Below are 22,279 nucleotides of genomic sequence, written 5' to 3'. Positions count from 1 at the left end.
GCTGAGTCACATCCAGATTCTCCCAGACCCAAGTGTCTTCAATTGATATGGTCATCTTCTGCAGGCCTGGATATTTGCAAAGTGTCCTGCTTGCCTTAACGACTCTCTCCATAAAGCCAGTCTTGGTGATGACGTGACAAATCTCTTCTGTCCCCGTGTGCTAACAGTACAGAGGGACCATTAGCTGTTGGCGAGGATCCCAAAATTGCTCTGAAGATGTAGAAGAATTCTAATGAAATGTAAAGCATTAATCATAAAGGAGCACAATAGATTTTTCAAAGCTCAGGCTCAATACTTGCGCTTAACAAACACTATACTTAGTTAGGAAATACACATATTCCCCGTGCGAGGGGGAAAAAATTCTTTTGAATTTATTATATTTTTTGTATTTTCTAAATTTTACGTTATGAACATGTACTATTGCTATCAGGGAAAAGAATTCACAAACAATATGTTTAAAATTTCTAATGTCATACACTCTTGTGGTTCTCAAAAGGGGCTCATTACCAGAATCAGCAGGGGAGATGTGTTGGAATGTAGATCCACTGAATCAGAATCCCTAGTGCTGGTCTAGAACCTGGGCAAGGGGTGTCTCAAAGTCCAGAAACTCAGAAGTCAAGACTTCTTGCTTATAATGGACACAATTGATTGCCCACCCAATACACTTCCCATCTTTCCCTTTTTTTTTTTTTTCCCAACGTTTTTATTTATTTATGGGACAGACAGAAACAGAGCATGAACGGGGGAGGGGCAGAGAGAGAGGGAGACACAGAATCGGAAACAGGCTCCAGGCTCCCAGCCATCAGCCCAGAGCCTGACGCGGGGCTCGAACTCACGGACCGTGAGATCGTGACCTGGCTGAAGTCGGACGCTTAACCGACTGCGCCACCCAGGCGCCCCCCATCTTTCCCTTTTTAATAGCACCTAGATTTTATTTGGGTAGCCACCTCTCTTCTTGCCTCCTTCCCCCAACTCTCCCCTCCCCACCCCAGAGTAAACTCAATCCTCCCCTCTTTCAAACACAGGGTCGATCTCAGGACCTGATCAGAATGCTGGGACACAAATCCTCTCTGTTGCACCGGAACTGAACAGGAGCCCCAGAATCACAATGCCTATAACGGCCATCTTTAAACCATGAGGGGGAACCAGACTTGGGAAGAAAATGACACCTTAGGAACCAGAGTAGGGATCTAGAAAGAAACTGAGACCTCGGTGCGACCATCAAGCTACTGGATCCACCAGTCAAGGAGGCTTTGTTGTCTCTGGATGTCAGGTGCGTGAAACAATAATCGTCTTCATTGCAAAGGCTGGCTACATTGTCCATGTGCATATAATATGTGTTGCACCAGTCTGTGGGCCCCTAACTTGAGTATGAGGCCTGTGACAGCAGAAACAGTGTCTTGTCCATAGCACACACTGCTTTAACCTAAGGGCTATACTCCACCATACCACTCCACACATACCATACTACTGCATGTAATGCCTGCTATGCTATAAGGGCTCAATAAATATTTTTATTAAGAGTAAATGGAAGGGGCACCTGGGTGGCTCGGTCGGTTAAGCGTCCGACTTCGATTCAGGTCATGATCTCGCCATCTGCGAGTTCGAGCCCCGCGTCAGGCTCTGTGCTGATAGCTCGGAACCTGGAGCCTGCTCAGATTCTGTGCTCCCCTCTCTCTGACCCTCCCCCACTTATGCTGTCTCTCTCTCTCTCTCAAAAATAAATAAACTTAAAAAAATACGTTTAAAAAAAAGAGTGAATGGAAGACTGAAAAAATAAATAATAGCCTTTACATTTAATCAATGAATACCATGTGTTGGTGAGGATCTGGAACGAATGGAACTCTGATTGCTGTGGGGGGGGGGGGGGAAGTGTCAATTGGTACCATCAGTTTGGAAGATGACACGGTGGCTTTTCCTAAAACTACCAGTATGACCCAGCAGTTTCAGCTCTGAGTATGTACCTACATACCCTAGAGAAATGAGTGTATATGTCCAACAGAAGACTTATATACAATAATGCAGACAGCAGCTTTATTCAAAATGGATACAAATTGGAAATAAACCAGTTGTCTGTCCATCACCAGTAGAGTGATATGGTTGAAATATTCTCATAATGGTATATTATGAGTAGCAGACTACTCAGCAAGTAAAAGAACAAACTCTTGCTACCCAGGACGACATAGATGAATCTTACAAATTCAATAAACAGAAGAAGCAACACACACACAAAAATCTATACTATATGATTCCATTTATGAATTGAAGGCAGCAGAGGCAGAACTGCTACCCTAAAATATTTCCTCCTTGACGTAAAGATTATTTGGGGCTGATTATTTTCAAGACACTGCAGACACAGAAGGAGCTCTGAAAACGTGGTAGAGTTACCCTTCTCGTGGGAAATTTACCTTTATAAAGGGAATCTCCATGTTTGAGAGTCCCCCTAGCTAGAAGAAAAGAATGACTTGAAATCACAAGGAATTATAGAACCATTGTCAGTGGAGAAGACAGGGACTAAAATCTGCGTAACAAACCTTACCTTTGTTGACTGTGTTTTCACTAATAACCTTCCATAACTGGACTTCCCCCCCACAAACATGTGCATTTGTCTTTAGCTTCTTAAAAAAAAACCAAAATTCAAATAAGTAAATTTAAAGATCTAATTGGCTCTTTCCAATGATTAATAAATGGAGCAGCGTCCCATCTGACAAATAAAAAGGAGCTCCAAGAGAGTTGTACAAAATGGAAGCCAGAAGGGGCAGGACAAGGAAATCACTAGTCACTAGTAAAGAGTGGATTGTTTCAGGCAAGGTCATCCTTTAGGGGCTGGTGGGGGTCTACCAAGCAGATTACTTCACTAGTGCTGACCAGGTAATTCCAGACTGACTGGTTAAGATTCACCAACCTCGGAGAAGCTGAAACTGAAATTAGGTTAGTTATTAAGTCTCGGTTTGGTGAGGAGAGCTTGGCACAATTGACTCCATTTTGGACCTATTCTCTCTCTGTCTCCGTCTCTCTCTCTCCCTCTCCCTCCCTCCCTCCCTCCCTCTCTCTCTCTAACAATTGTCCCCTTTTGATCAGACTCTAAGCTCAACCAAGAGATGGTATCAAAATGTAAAGCATTAGTGCTGCTTTCAGCCGCCACACTGTAGTTCTCACGATTTTTGTTGGTTCTATATGGTATTCACAGGTCATGATTTTTTTTGTTAAATCTCTGTGGTGTTTACAGATCATGACTTCAGGTTCACATTTTAAGTTGGTCTTTCTCTTTGTTCCTTTTTTGACAGTCTAGTCGTAGGGAGGTCATTTGCTTGGTGTTAGTGGTTGCAAACATGCGTTTAAAGCTTTCGAGAAAACACAGCATGCCAAGGAGACTGTTATGATTACTGCAAGCGGGATAATTGGGTAATTCCCAATGTCTGGAGTGCACTTCAGAGCCATGGTCCCCAAGACCCAAACCAATCAAAAGCAAATAAGTCCAAGAAATACCCTATTGAAGGAGTAACTTTCTTAAGCCAAGTGGCTTGTTCAGTGATCTTATTTAGCTGAGTTTCAACTTTCCCAGAAATGCTAATCCAGGTACAGCTGTGGTGTTGGCTGCAGCACAGACACCTCATTGCTCAGATAAAAGATAATCAAAGGCCATCCTATTAACAAAAACAGCTTTAGCCAGTGAGTCTAAGGATCTTTGTTGGTAACTATTGCTATGGCAGCAGATTCTGCAATACTTTCCAGAGTTTCTTTATCAGAGCCTCATTTGTATTCACTCCTACCTGGGGAAACAGGGACCTCCAAAGGAAGCAAATCCTGAATGATGAAAGCCTCCTGGTACGTCCTTTCTAACTTAATGTAAATTCAGGAAAGTCAACCAATGAGGTGTCTGTGAACAACTAGGGGCACTGCCCAGCTGTGTGCCAGCTATCTGGGCATCCAAAGGCCCAAGGAGGTGACAGCCACCACAGACAAAGATAAATCCTGTCAGAGCACAAACCAGTCCTGCTAAGGTTATTCTACTTCTAGCACCATGGACAGGTCAGAGCTTTTGATGACAAATCAGCAGTCTGCAAGGTTACCACCCCCACCCCACCCGCTTAGCAATGGCCTGGGAGATACAGATGATGGTGGTATCATTCCATGCCCAGGCCAGAGTGAAAGAAAGATAGAAAAGAAGAAAGCGTTTCCCGTTGGATTAAACTAGAAGTCTTGATCCAGTGTCTTGGGCAGAAGCGATCTACCTTGATGTCAGCTACTTGTCTTTCTCATCAGTTTGATTTTGAGCACTGTAGCTGGTCTGTAGTTCCTGGACTCTAAAGGTGCCCTTTTTAATTGGGAGACGTGGGTCCAAGGTTCAAGTCCCTAAAGTTTGGCTGCTATCTGGGTAGTGAAGAAGGCTTGTATAGTCCCTTCCAAGGAGATTCAAAGGCAGACTTTGTTCTTAGTGATTCCAGATCAGAAGGGTGGGAGAAAATTAGAAATGTTAGTTTGGAGAGTGGTTGCCAGATACTCAAGGAAACGATAAGAATTCAGAATCTAGTCCAGTTCACAGGTGATTAAGAACCCCTCAAAGACAATTAACAGGACTAAAGTCTAGTATCTATATGGTGCACACATAATTTTTCTCTTACATCTCCCCATTTTTTTAACCAAGATAATCACAGTAAAACTAATTTGTTTGTATTAAACTTGGCCACATTACTTACAGAAGTACAACAAGAATAATGATACAAGCTCTTTTTTAAGACTGTTTTGCTGGAACTTTTTATAAGGAATCTCATTTTGAACTCTTAAAAGCCTCTGGGCCAGGAAGCCAAGCCAAGGATTCTCCATTAGATTTTATTTATAATACCTACAGTTTGGGTAAATTCCTCTCTTCCTGTGGTTCCCCAAATATCCTGAGGTTCGTGGGCTTGACAGGAAGTGATCTTCCTTGCTCACCTAGTAAGACTGCTGGGAACTCTATAAACAGGACAGTAGACCAATGTTTGTTTTTGTTTTTTGTTTTTTGTTTTTACCAGTTTAACAAGCTGCCTGGTCATATCTGAATCTATACACATCTCTCTCAAATATAAGATTTCAGTCAAGGCCTTGGCAATATAGTCAATGTGTCCTATTACAAGGAGAATAGATTCTTATTGAACTTATGCAAATAACTAACTATATCACCATGAAAAGAATACTTAAGAGTTTCTGAATTCTGAAGGGACCAGGTAGGGAGAAAAAGTAAATGTTTCATCTTTGTTTACAAAGATGTTCTTTCCCACGTTGCTGGAAGTCATAGATTTTTTTAGGAGAAAAGGTTTCCTAAAACCTGGGGAAGAAAAAAACATTAAGGAACCAGCAATATTTCAAACAAAAAGCCATAAAAAATTATAATCATCCTCAATTCATTCAGGCCCATATAATGGACCCTCGTTCTGCTTGAATCTGTTTTTTCCCCTAGTTCTGGAAATTTTTACCCAATTATTCTTATGATCTTAACGTTATCAGAAACTTGTACTTGCCAAGGTCCTTTCCATGAATTTCCTTGGAGATGAAACGCTTTTACAGGAACACTTTTGCAAAAGTATCACAGTTAAACAAGAACTCTCTTAAAATGACTAAGACTGAAAAATGTCTATTGTTAAAGATCTGATGACAGTTCATTTGATAGGGAATTGTAGTTATTTTTGTGATCTACAAGATTTTAAAATAATAACTGGAATTCTGACTGATCACATTCATATCAGACTTCCAGGAATTCCACATGATTTCTGGAACATCTATTAAGTATACCTCTACAAATACAACATAAAGAAGGCGTAGTGTTACTTTTCATTTGACAATGCTTCCCATGTAACCTAACATATCAAATATGCTTATTTTGTTTAACATTTCTCTTATTTATTTATTTATTTATTATTTATTACTTTATTTTGTTTTTGAGAGAGAGGGAGCATGAGCAGGAGAGGGGCAGAGAGAGAGGGAGACACAGAATCCGAAGCAGGCTCCAGGCTCTGAGCTGTCAGCACGGAGCCCAATGCCAGGCTTGAAGCCACAAACCAGAGATCATGACCTGAGCCAAAGTCAGACACTTAACTGACTGAGCCACCCAGGCATCCCAACATTTCTCTTTTTATAGGGAGAAAAAGACAAATCTTTTGTGATTTTCTAGGACCCCTCTGGCAAAAATCCCAAAGTTACTTCCAAGCCAAAAGGACTTCACTTAGAATTGGGGTATTTGGGAATTTTGTCAATACTATCAAAAGGTTTTGGGGTGCCTGGGTGGCTCAGTCAGTTGAGCATCTGACTCTTGATTGTGGCTCAGGTCATGATCCCAGGGTCATGGGATCTAGCCCTTAGTGGGGCTCTGCACTGAGCATGGAGTCTGCTTAAGATTCTCCCTCCCTCTCTCTGTCTCTCTCTCTCTCTCTCTCTCTCTCCCCCTCTGCCCCTCTCCCCTGCTTGCTCTCTCTCTAAAATATATATTTTATATTTTATAAAATACAATTATATATATATACAATAAAATATATATATATACAATAAAATACAATTATATATATATACAATATATATCTATATATGTATGTATGTATTATATATATACAATATATATGTATATATATATGTATGTATATATATCTATATATATATGTATGTATATATATCTATATATATATGTATGTGTGTATATATATATATATATATATATATATATATATATATGTCTAAAACTCTTGGTCAAATAGGATCATGGGTCACTGTGAAACAATACTTAATTATCCATTTGACCGAAGTGACAAAGACATCACAGGCAAATACAGAAAGTTAACACAGTTGTACAAAATGAAACAAAACAAAACCTAGTTGCTTTAACAGTCAAGTTTCAGTTTTCTTAAGTAACCAAAGAAACTAATAAAGACAGCATGGAATATAGGAAATTGTTTTGATAAGACACAAAATCTTTGTTTTCTAGGCAGATTACTTAAAAGGAAAAAAAAGGAAAAATAATATAAAAACAGAGAGGGAGGCAAACCATAAGAGACTCTTCTATACAGAGAACAAACTGAGGGCTGCTGGAGGGGAGGTGGGTGGGGGAGGGGCTAAATGGGGGATGGGCATTAAGAAGGGCACTTGCTGGGATGAGCACTGGGTGTTGTATGTAAGCGATGAATCACCAAATTTTACTCCTGAAACCATTATTACACAACATGTTAACTAACTTGGATTTAAATAAAGTTTTAAAAAGTAAAACAAAAACAAAAGGTAAAATCCTTTACAATTGTTTATCAAGAGCAGACCAATAGTCAAAAAAAAAAAAAAATGTCCTTTTAACAGACAGAAAACCAAATTCTAATACTGTGCCAGCTTAGATTTGATATAAAAACTCATTTTTGTTACTCCAATAAATTTATTTTAATCTCAGCCAGCTTGCCCATGCATAAAATTCTTTCCTCGAGATTCCTTTTGCAACAAACCTGCTACAACTTTCTTTTTTACATTCAGATTTTGTCCTATGTTTTTCCTCTTTCCTATTCTGAAATAACCAGCCTCACTTATATGATAAAATTACTTTCTTTTCCCTCAACAAAAATGGATTTCCATTCTTCATACTTTCTTTCACCAAAAACACACATCCTACCTTCCTTGCATATCAAGATGCTGTCCTTATTATTTCTAATAGTTCCCATATTTTAAATTTCTTAACCCTTAAGAACCTTAATTTTTGGTGAAAATAAAGGAGTTAACGATTGCAAACTGTTACACCGATATTCTTCACATTGGTAAATTTATGAATACATTTCTTAATTTCTCAAAGCATATGCTTCCTTGCAGTACAATTTTTCAGTACAGCACAAAACATCTTTACTAATAGACCCAAATACTTTAGTTCCTTTGTAAAGTGAAGCCAAAAGTAGGTAAACATATGTTCAGTAATTAATATGTCACTATTTTCTTTTATTTGGAAATGATCTAGATAGTCAATGAGTTTAACTCATTATCTAATTTAATTTAGCAAAATTTTAAGTGTCAAGTAACCAAAAAGATTTTGGAATCTGTTTTTTAAGTAGGCATACTATACAACATAATTATTGCTGAAAAGGTCACCTAGAAAACTCTTATGCTTCAACTCTTTACCTCTTTTTAAATAGATCCTTACACCTATTTAATTCACTTTTTCTTAACAATTATGTTTTGATTACTGAGCAAAACTCCAGGAGACATTAGACAAAGTCAGCCACCCTCCCAAGCTATTTTTTTTTTTTTTGCCGACAAATTTTGTAAAAGATAGTGAGAACTTATTTGACCTCTAGTAAACCCAGAATAGAACTCTTATATTAAATGCTGATAACTCTGAAAACATGCCTATTTTAACTAAACAACAACAACAAAAAACTTAAACTAACTTTTATTTACCAAAGGTAGTCTTGGGTCACATGAACTGGAAAAATATTTGGGCTAGTTTCTATTATGTTTCTGAGAGTCTTAGGAATACTTAATTCATACAAACACTTAATTTTCTTTACGCCAATTAAGCTTTTTTTTTTTTTTACAAATTAACTTTGGCAATACTATCTAAAAATAGAAAATACCATACATCTACAACACACATACACACCCACCCACACACACACACGCACGCACACAAATAAACATACAAATGCAAACAGAGACCCTTTAGTTTTCATTCTAAAGTTTTAGCCATGAGAAGGGTAAGACTCACTAGCTTACAAAAAAAATAGCTGGAATAAGTTAAGTTTACCTGCTCAGATGTCAAAAGCTTTTTGTACTGATATTTGTGGGGAAGACACTTAAGGTTTCTATTTGTCTAACATGGATATAGGGTTCTGCCTCATGATGCACATTCCTTTTCCACGTCAGAGATAGGGCCAACCTGCATGTTCCTACAGCTACTCAGGGTCCTATGGACAATGACTGAGAAGATAGACCATGTAGGAAACATCTAGAATACTAAAATGTAAGCTTTCAGTAAGACCACAAAGTCTGATCCTTAAAAAAAAAAAAAAAAAAAAAAAGAAAAAAATTACATTTGACCTTGACAAGTAATCTTATAGAAGCTTATAGGACCAGATTTTGGGTAAGGGAGCTTCCAAGAGGTTTGTATTTTTAAAAAGCTCCCCACATCCAACTTTTTTCCTTCAGTCTTAGGAATTGGGAATGGTCTAGATAAGAGTTCCTAGAGAAAACCAAGTAAAACATTCACCTCTCAAGGGCACAGGGGAAAAATTCAAGTTCCTCCAAGAAAGACTTTTGTTCCCTAAGGCCAGAATTTTTATAATATTTACAAGCCATTTTAGATAAATGGGGAAGGTTTGGGGATTGGTAAAAAGGAGAAGTGGACTTTCGGTTATTTCTGAAGCCACATTTCTGGTTTTGCAAAGACATGCATGATAAGGAGAGTTGACTTTAATTTCTCAAAGAATTACGACTTTTTTTTTTAATTTTTTTTTTAACGTTTATTTATTATTTTTGGGACAGAGAGAGACAGAGCATGAATGGGGGAGGGGCAGAGAGAGAGGGAGACACAGAATCGGAAACAGGCTCCAGGCTCTGAGCCATCAGCCCAGAGCCCGACGCGGGGCTCGAACTCACGGACCGCGAGATCGTGACCTGGCTGAAGTCGGACGCTTAACCGACTGCGCCACCCAGGCAAAGAATTACGACTTAAATGCTATCACAGGTGAATCCACTCATCCAACCACCTTACCTTCAATTTGCTCTTTTATATCAGGAAGAGGATTTCCAACTAAAATGGAAATTAAAAAATGTCTATGCTCTGGATTTAGAGCTGTTTGTCTTTGGTATGTTTTACTAAATCTATTCAGGAAAGTTTCAAAATGTTTTTCTTTTCCTCTGATAGTTTCAATTTAGCTTAGTGAAAGAAGGCCTTTAAAAAACGTTCCCATCAGGCTCTATATACTATCTTCTAATCTGGCCAACCTCTGACCATAGAGCTACTTAAAAAATACTTCTAAATATCCTGTCAGGTTTCAGCCAGGACAAACAGTATCACTGGCAAGATCGAACAATCCCTGGGTCTCAAGGGGTATCCCCAAAGAAGGTGCTAAAATGTTCTCTCTCTCCATTGGGTACTACAGAGATGAGGGAGAGTTGACTTTGGTAAGAATTCTCACCCTTAGATGGCTTCTGCCAATTTTCCCAGGATCCCATCTGCAAGCTCCAACTGGGGTTTAAAGTGGAGAGTGTAGGGGTGCCTAGGTGGCTCAGTCAGTTAAATGTCCCACTCTTGATTTGGGCTCAGGTCCCCATCTTGCAATTCATGAGATGAAGCCTGCATGAGACTAGGCTCTGCACTGACAGCATGGAGCCTGCTTGGGATTCTCTCTCTCCCTCTCTCTGCCCCTACCCTCCCTCAAAATAAATCTGTTAAAGCGAGAGAGAGAGAGAGAGAGAGAGAGAGAGAGGGAGGTATGCCTGGCTGGCTCGGTCGGTTAAGCATCCAACGTTGGCTCAAGTCATGCTCACACACCCGGTGAATTTGAGCCCCGCCTCGGGCTCTGTGCTGACAGCTTGGAGCCTGGAACCTGCTTCGGATTCTGTCTCCCTCTCTCTCTGCCCCTTCCCAACTCATGTTCTGTCTCTCTATCTCTCTCTCTCAAAAACAAAGAAATGTTAAAAAAAAATTTTTTTTTTGAACAGGGAGAGTTTAGCTCCAGTATTTACCAAAATTTGGCAAGGTTCAGCATTAATTTTAACTTTACTTACCCTTGGCTGTTTAAGGGAATAACATAGCAGCTTAACAGAAAAGTCCTCAGAGTTTCATCATCCCTTAGAGGGGCCCATACAAAGGCCCTCTTTTGAGGGTAGATATGGGGGCATCTGTAAGGCCATGGGCAGAATTTGTTCATAATTTTGTCTTGTTCCGAAGTCCTTTCAAAGTGCTCTGCTATAATCACATGTTCAGTCAGGATTCTGGCCTCCCACTCTATTTTCTGCCTTTTCTATCAAACCACTAATCTTAGGAGGTAATCCACCTACAAAAACTTTGAGGATCTTCTCTCGGTTTAGGAAATGTTTCAACTACGGCCTTTGGTTCAGCCTTTATCCCAAGAGGGGAAGATAGCTGAAGAGGCACACCTGAAGCTTTGGTTAGTCTTATTTTAAAAGGTAACTGTTCAATAGTCTCTTCAGGAGCACTGGGTGGCTCAGTCCTTTAAGCCGCTGACTCTTGGTTTCAGCTCAGGTCATGATCTTGTGGTTCGTGAGATGGAGACCCAGTTCGGCTCTGCACTGACAGCAAAGAGCCTGGCTGGGATTCTCTCTCTCCCTCTCTCTCTACCCCTCCCCTGCTCTCTCTCTTTCTCTCAAAATAAATAAATAAATTTTTTTTTCTTTTTTTTTTTTTTTTAAAGAAAGCAGACATAAGTAGATCTGTTTTCTAAATTTTTTTTTTCAACGTTTTTATTTTTGGGACAGAGAGAGACAGAGCATGAACGGGGGAGGAACAGAGAGAGAGGGAGACACAGAATCGGAAACAGGCTCCAGGCTCTGAGCCATCGGCCCAGAGCCCGACGCGGGGCTCGAACTCACGGACCGCGAGATCGTGACCTGGCTGAAGTCGGACGCTCAACCGACTGCGCCACCCAGGCGTCCCAATAAATATTTTTTAAAAATAGTCTCTTCAGAGTGCAAAGGCAGTTCAGAGAATTACGGGCATGAGTACTCAAATACAGAATAGAGGGGAACAGAAGGAGTTACATCAGTCTTGTGCCTCGGTCTTAATAGTCTTTTGTTTTAAGCACCTTTTATTTCTTTCATGTTTCAATAGTCTTTGCAATGAGTCTTTCAGTGAAATTATTGTAGAATTTTGAAATCTCTTGGAGGTCCCTGAATGCCAATTAAAATAGGGAACCCTGGGGCACCTGGGTGGTTCAGTTGGTTAAAGTCCAACTTCGGCTCAGGTCATGATCTCACTGCTCATGAGTTTTGAGCCCTCTGTGCTCAGAGCCTGGAGCCTGCTTCGGATTCGATCTCTGTCTCTGTCTCTACCCCTCCCCCACTCATGCTCGGTCTCTCCCTCTCTTTTTCAAATACAAATAAACATTACAAAAAAAAGAAAAGAAAATAGATATCCCATTCTGCTTACTTTGGTAACCCTTGCCTTCAGGTCTACTTCTTAAATGATCTTATCTTATTGGAGTATTCTCCATAATGGCCACCATAATTAACCATAATTATAGGTTGTTTTCAGTAAGATTTTGCCACTGTTGTCGATATTTATAGCTTCTGGGATTATAGTTCTTAGACAGAAGCAGGTGTGCCAGAACCTGTGGCACAACTTAACAGCTTAACTTCAGGATCCCATCTCTTCTAGCTCGACCTTTGGGTCTCTGGGAGCCCAAGGAACACCTAAAAGGGATGTGCCGCTGGGTTGGGGATTGTGCGATATTCTACAGTGTACTCGGGTTGCACAGAAATTTTCTGGAGGTTGGTGGGTGATGTAGTGTCAACCTAACCCATTTCAAGACCAACTTAGCTTAACACAAGATTTTCAGAATTAGTTGTTGACCACTCTAACGGCTTTTAAGTGTTTGACCTGTGCCCACCGATTTTGCAGCTCTGACTTCCGAGATTTCCATTAGCAATAGCCTTTATCGACACAAAACGAGACCAACAAACGTGTGCACCTGAACACATCAGCAGTCGCCAAGACATGTTACTGTGGCCTGGCCAAGAGAAGTCCCCGTGCGCACCGCCACCAATCCCCAACATGGAAACAGGGCCCGGGAAAGGACCTGAGATGGGGAAACTAAAGGGACCCCACGAAAAACTACTTTTCCTGCTCCTCTTTTTCCCAGGACCTACACCAGTGCCTTACAGAGCCTTACAGAACAGATAATGTATGTCCTCCTTGTCAAGGTCAAGGAGTTAATGATTTCTTTTCAGTCTTCCAGCATAACAGATAACATCGAAGGAGTGACTGGGTGGGGTCATCATGAACATTTTCCAAGACGAGTGGCTGACTCATCAAGACCCCTGGCTCCAGGGTATAAGTGAATTATGGAAAACACCTCAACAGTTTGTTCCTGGATGCCTAGGAAGACTCATGTACCAGACCCCCATCCTCAATAAAGACCCCAAGTTCCAAGCAAAGACGAGATTCATTCTTCTTTCCTTTCTGAGTCTCCCAGACACTGTGTCCGTATCAATCATGCTGCCTCTACTATGTTTATGAACTAATGTACAGAATACAAAACATATTACAAGGTGGTGGGAAATAAACCATTACTCCAAATGTTGACAACACAGAAGCCAGAAAATGCATCTTTTAAATATTCTTATTTTTGTGCTCATTCATGCAAATCCCACATATATGGCCAGTATCCTAAAACCATCAAGGAGTTAAAAATGTTACTGCTAATACACAATTTAGAGGAGTAGAAATTATAATGGGGTCATTAACTGCAGTTAAATGAAAATTAAAACTTGGGTTTTTGGGAGTGCCTGGGTGGCTCAGTCGGTTGAGCGTCCGACTTCGGCTCAGGGAATCATCTCACAGCTTGTGAGTTCAAGCCCCATGTTGGGCTCTGTGCTGACAGCTCGGAGCCTGGAGCCTGCTTTGGATTCTGTGTCTCCCTCTCTCTCTGCCTATAACCCAGTCGCATTCTGTCTCTGTCTCTCTCAAAAATAAATAAACATTGGGGTGCCTGGGTGGCGCAGTCGGTTAAGCGTCCGACTTCAGCCAGGTCACGATCTCGCGGTCCGTGAGTTCGAGCCCCGCGTCGGGCTCTGGGCTGATGGCTCAGAGCCTGGAGCCTGTTTCCGATTCTGTGTCTCCCTCTCTCTCTGCCCCTCCCCCGTTCATGCTCTGTCTCTCTCTGTCCCAAAAATAAATAAAAAACGTTGAAAAAAAATTTTTTTTAAATAAATAAATAAATAAACATTAAAAAATTTTTTTTAAATAATAAATAAAACTTGGGTTTTTGTTGTTAATAAAAAATCTAATAGAAAACAACAAGTATTCGAAGATTAATGAAATTCTTCAATCTGACACACATTTAAGAATTCTAAGTAATTATTAAAGAACCCGTGGTCTAGTTGTAGGAAAGGGTAGTTTCAGGGTGTGGATTAAAGGAATCCCTAAAGTTCTTTCCAGTCTGTAGCCCCTCTAAGCATTATTTTTTAAATGTTTATTTTGGGGAGAGAGAGACAGAGCGTGGGGGGGGGGGGGGCAGAGAGAGAGGGAGACACAGAATCCGAAGCAGGCTCCAGCCTCTGAGCTGTCAGCACAGAGCCCGACGTGGGGCTCGAACCCAAAGACCGCGAGATCATGACCTGAGCTGAAGTCGGATGCTCAACTGACTGAGCCACCCACGTGCCCCACTTCTAAGCAATTATAATTTGCATTAGACCATGGCCCAACTGATCTTTTAAAATTATATTTGTAAATATTTACTTTTTATTTTCTTGGTGGTTAGAAGTTGGGGCTCTGTAGACAGCTGGCTTTGGGTTTCAGTCCCAGCTCCAAGGCATATTAGTGATGTGATCTTGGGCAAGCGACTCCAATTCTCTTAGTTCCGATCTCCTTGTGTGTAAAAGGAATATAATAACATTAAATATTAAGTAATATTTATTATTAATAAATTATACTCTATATAATTTATACATAATTTATTTATGTATATAAATTAGTTAAATATTAAAGAACATAAAAACCTTCTGACAGGGTGGTTGTGGGAATGACATGAGAGGAAGTGATGTTGGCATTAACATCATCATCTTCATTGTCTTCCTTCTGCCGTTACTAACAAGTTACTGGGGAAAAGAGGGAGATAAAAAATCTTCCTTTTCTTGAAAGAAAAATATTCCAACCCCAAGGAAAGAGACAATGGCCATTCATATATGTAATTAGCAAAGTAAGGCCAGTATTTTGCTGGACCCAAACGTCTCCAGATACACTGCGGGGCGGGGAGGGGCTGTGCAGAAAGGGAACACAAACTAAGGGCATCATCCAAGTCTAGAAATTTGTGACAAATCGCAAGAGGCTGGGAGACCAAAAAGAAGTGGCATGCCAGCATGCTCGGGAGGCTTGGGATTCTCCAAGGAAGGCCAGCAGAACAGGGATAGAATGTGAAGACATGATGGGGCTCAGGCATGATACCCCCAAATAAGGCACCTTGACATATGGAATATTTTAAGCTGAAGGAGTCTGAGCAAACAGCAGAAGCAGGAAGATCTGCCCTCTCTTCTCCCCCTTCTTCTCTGAAAGCCCTCCCGTGAGGGGTCCTCTCTGTACCCGGAGGAAAGGAGCACCCTTATCTCTCAAGACAAAGGGACACCCTGAAGAATCATAACAAAGGGCCCTGCTCAGTCTCCCCAGGTCACTACGCTCGCCTTGTCCTCTGTGACCTGTCACATCCCCCCACGGCCGCCCACCCTCCATCACGCCTGCTGAGCAATTTGCAGCTCTAACGGTTGCCGTGGGTCTCATTTCCTTGGGAAGGTTCCACGTGGCGTCACACTTCTATTAAATAAATGGATATGCGTTTCTCTTGCTAGCCTGTCCTTGCCGCTTTGCTTTCTGGACCCAGCCAGGGACGCTTAGGGAGCCCAGGAAAACTTTTCCACCAGTATAGGAGAAACCAGACAAAACCAAATAAAGGCCACTTGCTTGGGGCTCAGGGTCTGAAAGTTACTACCCTCTCCCTAGAAAGCAGAGATTTCACATTTGTATCCGAATTTACGATTGGTCTTTTGTAGCGTGTTGTTCCAGGGCTTTAAAGCCTGCATCTATATAGTCATTGTAACATCGTTCCAATTTTAGTGTGGCTTCGGAGGTGACTCTTAGCTGGGGCAGTCGCGCTAAAGCGATTCCTTAAGGCACATCATATTTCAAGCGGCATTATGCATCCCTTCTTGGAAGCCCCCCCACCCCCCCCCCCCCCCCCCACGAAGGGAAATCTCCTAGCAAGCGACAGCCTTATCTGTTTAACCAGCAATGAGGCGCACCCACAAGCTTTCCAAGAATAACAAAACCCAGAAACTCCTTCTTCCTGGAACAGGAGGGGATCATCGTTGCCATCGTCACTGAACCGTCGGCCGCGAGTGGAATTCCTGAAGAAACCCTGGCCCCAAACCACGCGGAGCCAGCACCACGTGGAGCCATCGCGGTGCCCGGAGCAGGCAGGCCTTGCCCGCAGAGATGGAGGGAAAGAAAACCCTCGATGCTAGGAGCCCAAGAGCCTCGCACATTCCTCTCATCCAGTGTCTTCCTTGTGGCTCTACAGCAGATAGCACCAATCCCTTAGCTAATTGTTCCCTTAACAGCAAAGACCGAAGGATGGACCCAGCAGCAGTAACACTAGCTGGCACTCATGAATGCTTCGTGGGTACCAGGCACGAGTAGCAATGCGTTTTCTGTACTGAAACATTTCATTTTCCCCTAAGCCTGTGAAGTAGGTTCACAGGGGTGCGTATTCAGATACGCATTTTGCAGACGTGGTCGCGGAGGCCTGAGAGTTAACACATCCAAGGCCACACGGCTTGTAAGGGACAAAGGAAGACTTTAAACTGAGCTATTTGAGTCTAGAACCTCCATTCTCAACCACCACTGTGACTGCCTCTTGGAAAACTCAGGTGTCCTGGCCAATACCCATTTCCCCCCGTGCTTGGAACCTTCTTAGGATTCTAAGCGAGCCCAGCATGAATAAAAGGGGGGGGGGGGGTGGAGAAAAGGGACAGAAAAGCTCTGAGGAGAGAGAAGAGAGAAATAGGATTGATTTCACAAGCAATCCTTTGGTTTAATTTCTATCCCTGCTAAATATAGCCCTTCTTCCCTTAGAACTTTGTTTTTATAAGAGAACTGAACACATTTTAATGGGAGTTGGGCAGAGAAAGGACAAAAGATTAAGTAGATTGTTATCTGTAGACCATTGCACAAATAAAAGGCTTTCTTAGCAGGACTCGAAGCTACGCGAAATTCAGTGAAGGCAAACCCGCAGAAAGACTAACTCACTGTCAGTCTGTTAACTCTTGGCAGCCTCCGGCAGACTTTTCCTGCAAAGTTACTGACCCTTCTTATGCCTCTATTACCAAGGGACTCTTTGGGGAATGATAGGAAGACCCAGAAGACAGAGGATACGAGTGCATTCCAGGGAAAAGTACAAGAGAACTGAGGCCTTCGTGCATTGGGCAAATCCATACGGAGCATTTCCCATACGCCACGAGAAAGCACCAAGAATGAAGGAAGACACCTGCCTTTAAAGAGCTTACAGTCTAGTCCCGAGGCCAGTGAAGCTTTCAATATTTTAGCTCTACTCCACTCTGCTGTTGGAGCACAAAAGTAGCCACAGACAGTATGGAAATGAATGAGTGCAGTTGCATTACAACAAACCTTTATATATATTTTATTTATTTATTTTGAGAGACCAAGAAAGAGAGAGAGACAGAGAGAGAGAGAGAGAGAGAGGGAGAGAGAGGATCCCCAGTAGGCTCCGCACTGTCAGTGCAGAGCCTGACGCAGGGGTTGAACTCATCCATTGTGAGATCATGACCTGAGCTGAAGTCAGACGCTTAACCGACTGAACTCCCCAGGGACCTCATAAGAAACTTTTATTTGAAAAAACAGGGGCTCACTGGGTTTGGCCCACAGGCCATAGTTTGCAAGCCCTCGTAGTAGGCACCTCAAGAAAGGCAGGCAGGAAGAACAATTTCTGCATTGTTTTCTGTTTACATTTGTCTGTGATCTTTATCCCTGAACAACTTTGATAGGAGGATCAAATCTTTGGATCGCATTTCATTCCTGGAGTATTTCCTAGCTATTACTCTACTGTCTTGGAGCATTGACTGTTGCTGGGGGAAAGTCTGTGGCCAGTTGATTTTTTTCCTCTTTTAGGTGACTTCCCAGAGGATTCATTTTTTATCGCTGAAGTCCAGGATATATCTTATTAGGATATGTCTCCATGATCCAGATATGAGAGACTTCTTCCCCCCCCGCCCCCCCCCGCAGATTTTAGCTTATTTATAACAACTGACATGATAACTATGTTTGTCCTACTATTTTATGTTAGGCTTTCCTTTTCTAGTTTCAAAACGTTCTTTACCATATCATCTTTTGCTTTATAGTTTGTGTTTCCTCTAACCTTTAGTAGCATACATATTTTTGTTATAGTGGTTATTTTTATGACCGTAACTTTACAGTATCTGTTAATTCCATACTGTAAACGGGGCGCCTGGGTGGCTCAGTCGGTTAAGCGGCCAACTTCGGCTCAGGTCATGATCTCGCGGTCCATGAGTTCGAGCCCTGCGTCGGGCTCTGTGCTGACAGGTCAGAGCCTGGAGCCTGTTTCAGATTCTGTGTCTCCCTCTCTCTGACCCTCCCCTGTTCATGCTCCTGTCTCTCCCTGTCTCAAAAATAAATAAATGTTAAAAAATTTAATGCCATACTGTAAACAACGATAGATTTAATATATTTTCTCTTTCTCCTCCCCTCCTATACCTCCATCATCTGATTTAATCAACTGTTTAATTTTCTTTAATAGATACCTTAGTATTATTCATTTATGTGATAGATTAACATTTAATGGAGTTTTTTTCATGTTTTTTACTGAAGTCCTATCTGACAACTTCCCATATTCTTACTATCTTTTCTCTGAGCTTGTACACCTTTTTTAAAAAATTTTTAAATTATTTTTTTAATGTTTGTTTCTGAGAGAGAGAGAGAGTGAGTAAAGGAAGAGAGAGAGGGTGGGAGAGGAAGAGGGAGACACAGAATCGAAGCAGGCTTCAGGCTCTCAGCCTGGACGCGGGGCTCAAACTCAAGAACCATGAGATCATGACCTGAACTGAAGTCAGGCACTCAACCAGCTGAGCCACCCAGGTGCCCCTGAGCTTGTACACTTCTGCTTTATGTTCTGGCTCCATAAAGTTGATAGGATTACGTTTACTTAATCTGAGGTAGAAAAATGGTTGTGGTTTTTATTTTTTTGATAGTAACTTTTTTTTTTCTGAACAAGTGTCTTTCTCTGCCACCATTTTGTATTGTTTTCCATCGCTTTTTCTGGCTTATTCCCTGCATGGACCCTTTTACATATTTTACTACTCACCGTGGAAAGAGTACTTTCTCTAACAACCATGTGTAAGAAGTCTGTGTCGTGGGGCGCCAGGGTGGCTCAGTCAGTTAAGCATCTGACTATTGGTTTCAGCTCAGGTCATGATCTCACGGTTCGAGGGTTCGAGCCCGGCATCGGGCTCTGCACTGACAACACAGAGCCTGCTTAGTATTCACTCTCTCTCTCAAAATAAATAAATCAGTAAAAATTAAAAAAAGAAGTCTGTGTCGTGTACATTCCCTGTTCCAGGCGTACTTGAATGTGGTGTCCGTGTGCGTGCGTGTGTGTGTTTGATTATTCTTTCCCTCCCCCATTATCCTAATGGGGATGGACAACCATAGAGTCTTTGGCAATGCAAAGACTTTTCTCTCCTCCACTGCCAGGAAGAACAGACAGCTTCCTGCAAGCATGGCCTGCCGATGTGGCTGCTAATTTACCCTCATCCTCTCTGTCTCCCGAAACGTGTCTAGCACAGGGAAGTTCTGGCAACGGCAGCGATATGAATTTTTCACCCCCTCTCGGCTCCCAGGGGTGACTTATTTCCGGTGAATTCCCAGCTCTTAAATGTGGTGGTGCTCTAGGCGTCTTGGGCACCACTTTGTTTGGACCTGCTGCTTCCATCAATTTTGCAGTTTGAAATTTTCAGTCTCTTTTGGTTTTGCTGAAACTGGAGTTGGGGTCTGTATTTTTCAACTACCTTTTTGCTAGTGGAGGGTATCCAAGGTAGGAATCCAAGGCAGGAATGTGGGCTTTACTGTATTCAAGGGAGAAATCTCAGTGTGAGCATCAATTAGTCAGAATGTGAACGTGTGTGAAATTGTAAAGTGACTGAAAGTGACCTAGAGGGATCAGGGAAGGGACATGAAAGCCAGAAAGAAAGAAAAAAACCTGCCTCTTCAGGTTAATAGTTACTGACTACCTGATTGCCTACGGATGAGCGACATCCTCCTGGGAGAAGAACAAAATTATAGGAGGGCATCCAGCCTCCTGAAAGCACAGTGATGCCCGCCAAGTCTGTCAACATTCTGGAAGGATAGGAAGATGGATGTGATCACAAGACCAAGACAGGGGAAATCTGGACTTTTCTGTGGAAAAAGGCAGCTGCCGTCACCAGTCTTAAAAGGGTGGGAGCAGATCTTCCTTGTTTGCAGGTACAATATCTGAATGAGTTTGCAGAATATGTTGGGGTTAAAGTAGGAATTCTGTTGCCACCTATTGTATTCTTTTATTTTCTTACTTCTAATTTAATGTATTTACATGCATACCCACACGTACTTAATTTTGCCTAGACAGATATGTGCGATCATTTTCTTCACTGCTGTGCTTTTCTTTTTCTTTCTTTTCTTTCTTTCTTTCTTTCTTTCTCTTTCTTTCTTTCTTTCCTTCTTTCTCTTCGTTCCTTCCTTTTTTCTTTCTTTCTCTTTCTCTTTCTTTCTTTCCTTCTTTCTCTTCTTTCTTTCTCTTTCTTTCTTTCTCTTTCTTTCTTTCTCTTTCTTTTTTCTTTCTTTCTTCCTTCCTTTCTTTCTCTTTCTCTCTTTCTTTCTTTCCTTCTTTCTCTTCCTTCCTTCTTTTTCTCTCTTTCTCTTTCTTTCTTTCTTTCTTTCTTTCTCTTTCTTTCTTTCTTTTTCTCTTTCTCTTTCTTTTCTTTCTTTCTTTCTTTCTTTCTTTCTTTCTTTCTTTCTTTCTTTCTTTCTTTCTTTCTTTTTGTGATCAGTAGCTTCTTTCCCCCTCTCTCAGAAGTGGCTCTGCACCACAGCCTTATCCCACTGCCAGGTAATCCATGCTATCAGCACTTTCTCTTTCCTATTCTTCTCTGTACTTATTCACTCCTTTTCAGACACAGACACACACATACATACCAGTCTGGGGGGACTATTTACTTTACAAAAACAAGACTATATGAATCTTTTCTGCGTATAGCATTTCTCACACAACATTACCTTGAGCTGATTCCTCAACATCACCTTGAAGAGCTTTAACGTGACTTTTTAAATGTCTGCCTAAGATTACACAGTATGATTATGAACCATCATTTATGCAACCATCCCATTATTGACGGACATTCACCTATTTTTTCCCAGTTTTTGCCACTAAAAACTATATTGCAGAAAAAGCATTTTTACGTATACCTCCTGGTGCTTTTGTTTCTATCGGATGGAGTCCTATAGTTTGTAAATATTGGGTCCAAGGAAATAAACATTTTTTCATCTTAATAGAACTTACCAAAACGGCTTTCTGAAAAGGCAGAACCAGTTCATATCCCTCCTAGCAATGTATGGAAATCTCTTTTTCTCGACATGCCCTCAATAAATATTTAAATCAGTGAGTTCTGATTTATATTATTTTCCTTACCAGTCTTGAGATAACTTCCTCCTTTTTTGCAAAGTGATGTCACGGAAGACATGGGCAAAGAGAGATTCAGGAAAAAAGTCATAGCGTCAGACAGTCTCTCAGATGAAGCCTTGGGGAACATTTATTCAGCAAATGCCACTTCGGGTACTTGCTTTGTGTGAGAAAGTATACAAGGCACTGGTCACATTTTAAAATGTGTGAATATGCCCACAGAAGCACAGAGTCCAGATGGGGATGAATTGTGGCACAGCGTCTTTATTTAGAAATGCCTAGATTCTGCTTCTTTTTAACGTGTGACTTCTTCAGACCACAGTTTCCACATCTATAAAGTGGTTTTGATGATACTAGCCACCCTTTGGGGTTGTTCTGGAAATTATATGAGACGATGCATATGAACCACTTGACATAATGGCTGGCATAGAGCAAGCACTCAATAAATGTATTATGTATAAATGTATTATTAAGTTGTATTATTAACATCACTATTATTATTACTATTACTTTATTACTATTTTATAGATTTATGTATGAGAGTAGTGGGTAATAGAATTAGACAGGTAGGTAGGAACCAGAAGACTGTGAATATCATATTAAGAAATTTTATCTTTGGGTTATGGATTCTCAAGAAAGAGAGTGATATAATGACAATGGTGTTCTAAGAAGAATTGCTAGTCGGTCATTAAACTGTGGATAAATTAGGGAATGAAGAACCTTGCAGAAAGAAGACTGAGTGGGAGGCATATGATTAGATGCTTCTTCTATAAAACAGGAGTGCCACTTGACATGGTTTTTAAGTGGCACAGCATTGGTACTGACCAGTTAAAGCAGGTGACACAGTCATCAGAATGGATGTT

The 22,279-nt window shown here is 41.3% G+C and overlaps 1 long non-coding RNA gene across 1 annotated transcript; it reads left to right on the top strand.

Annotated features, from left to right (window-relative positions):
• The first annotated feature begins 1,028 nt into the window (after positions 1 to 1,028).
• On the top strand, positions 1,029 to 13,259 carry LOC147577098 (uncharacterized). Its single transcript, XR_015255741.1, has 2 exons — positions 1,029 to 1,273; positions 12,581 to 13,259. It is a non-coding gene; the product is annotated as an uncharacterized LOC147577098 (long non-coding RNA).
• Positions 13,260 to 22,279: the final 9,020 nt, after the last annotated feature.

The sequence above is a fragment of the Puma concolor genome, chromosome C2 (genome assembly GCF_028749965.1).
Source record: "Puma concolor isolate L17-30 chromosome C2, mPumCon1.1.hap2, whole genome shotgun sequence".
In the NCBI taxonomy this organism is placed as follows: Eukaryota; Metazoa; Chordata; class Mammalia; order Carnivora; family Felidae; genus Puma; species Puma concolor.
Note: the sequence above shows the minus strand (reverse complement) of the source record. Positions and strands in the feature narration are given on the sequence as shown.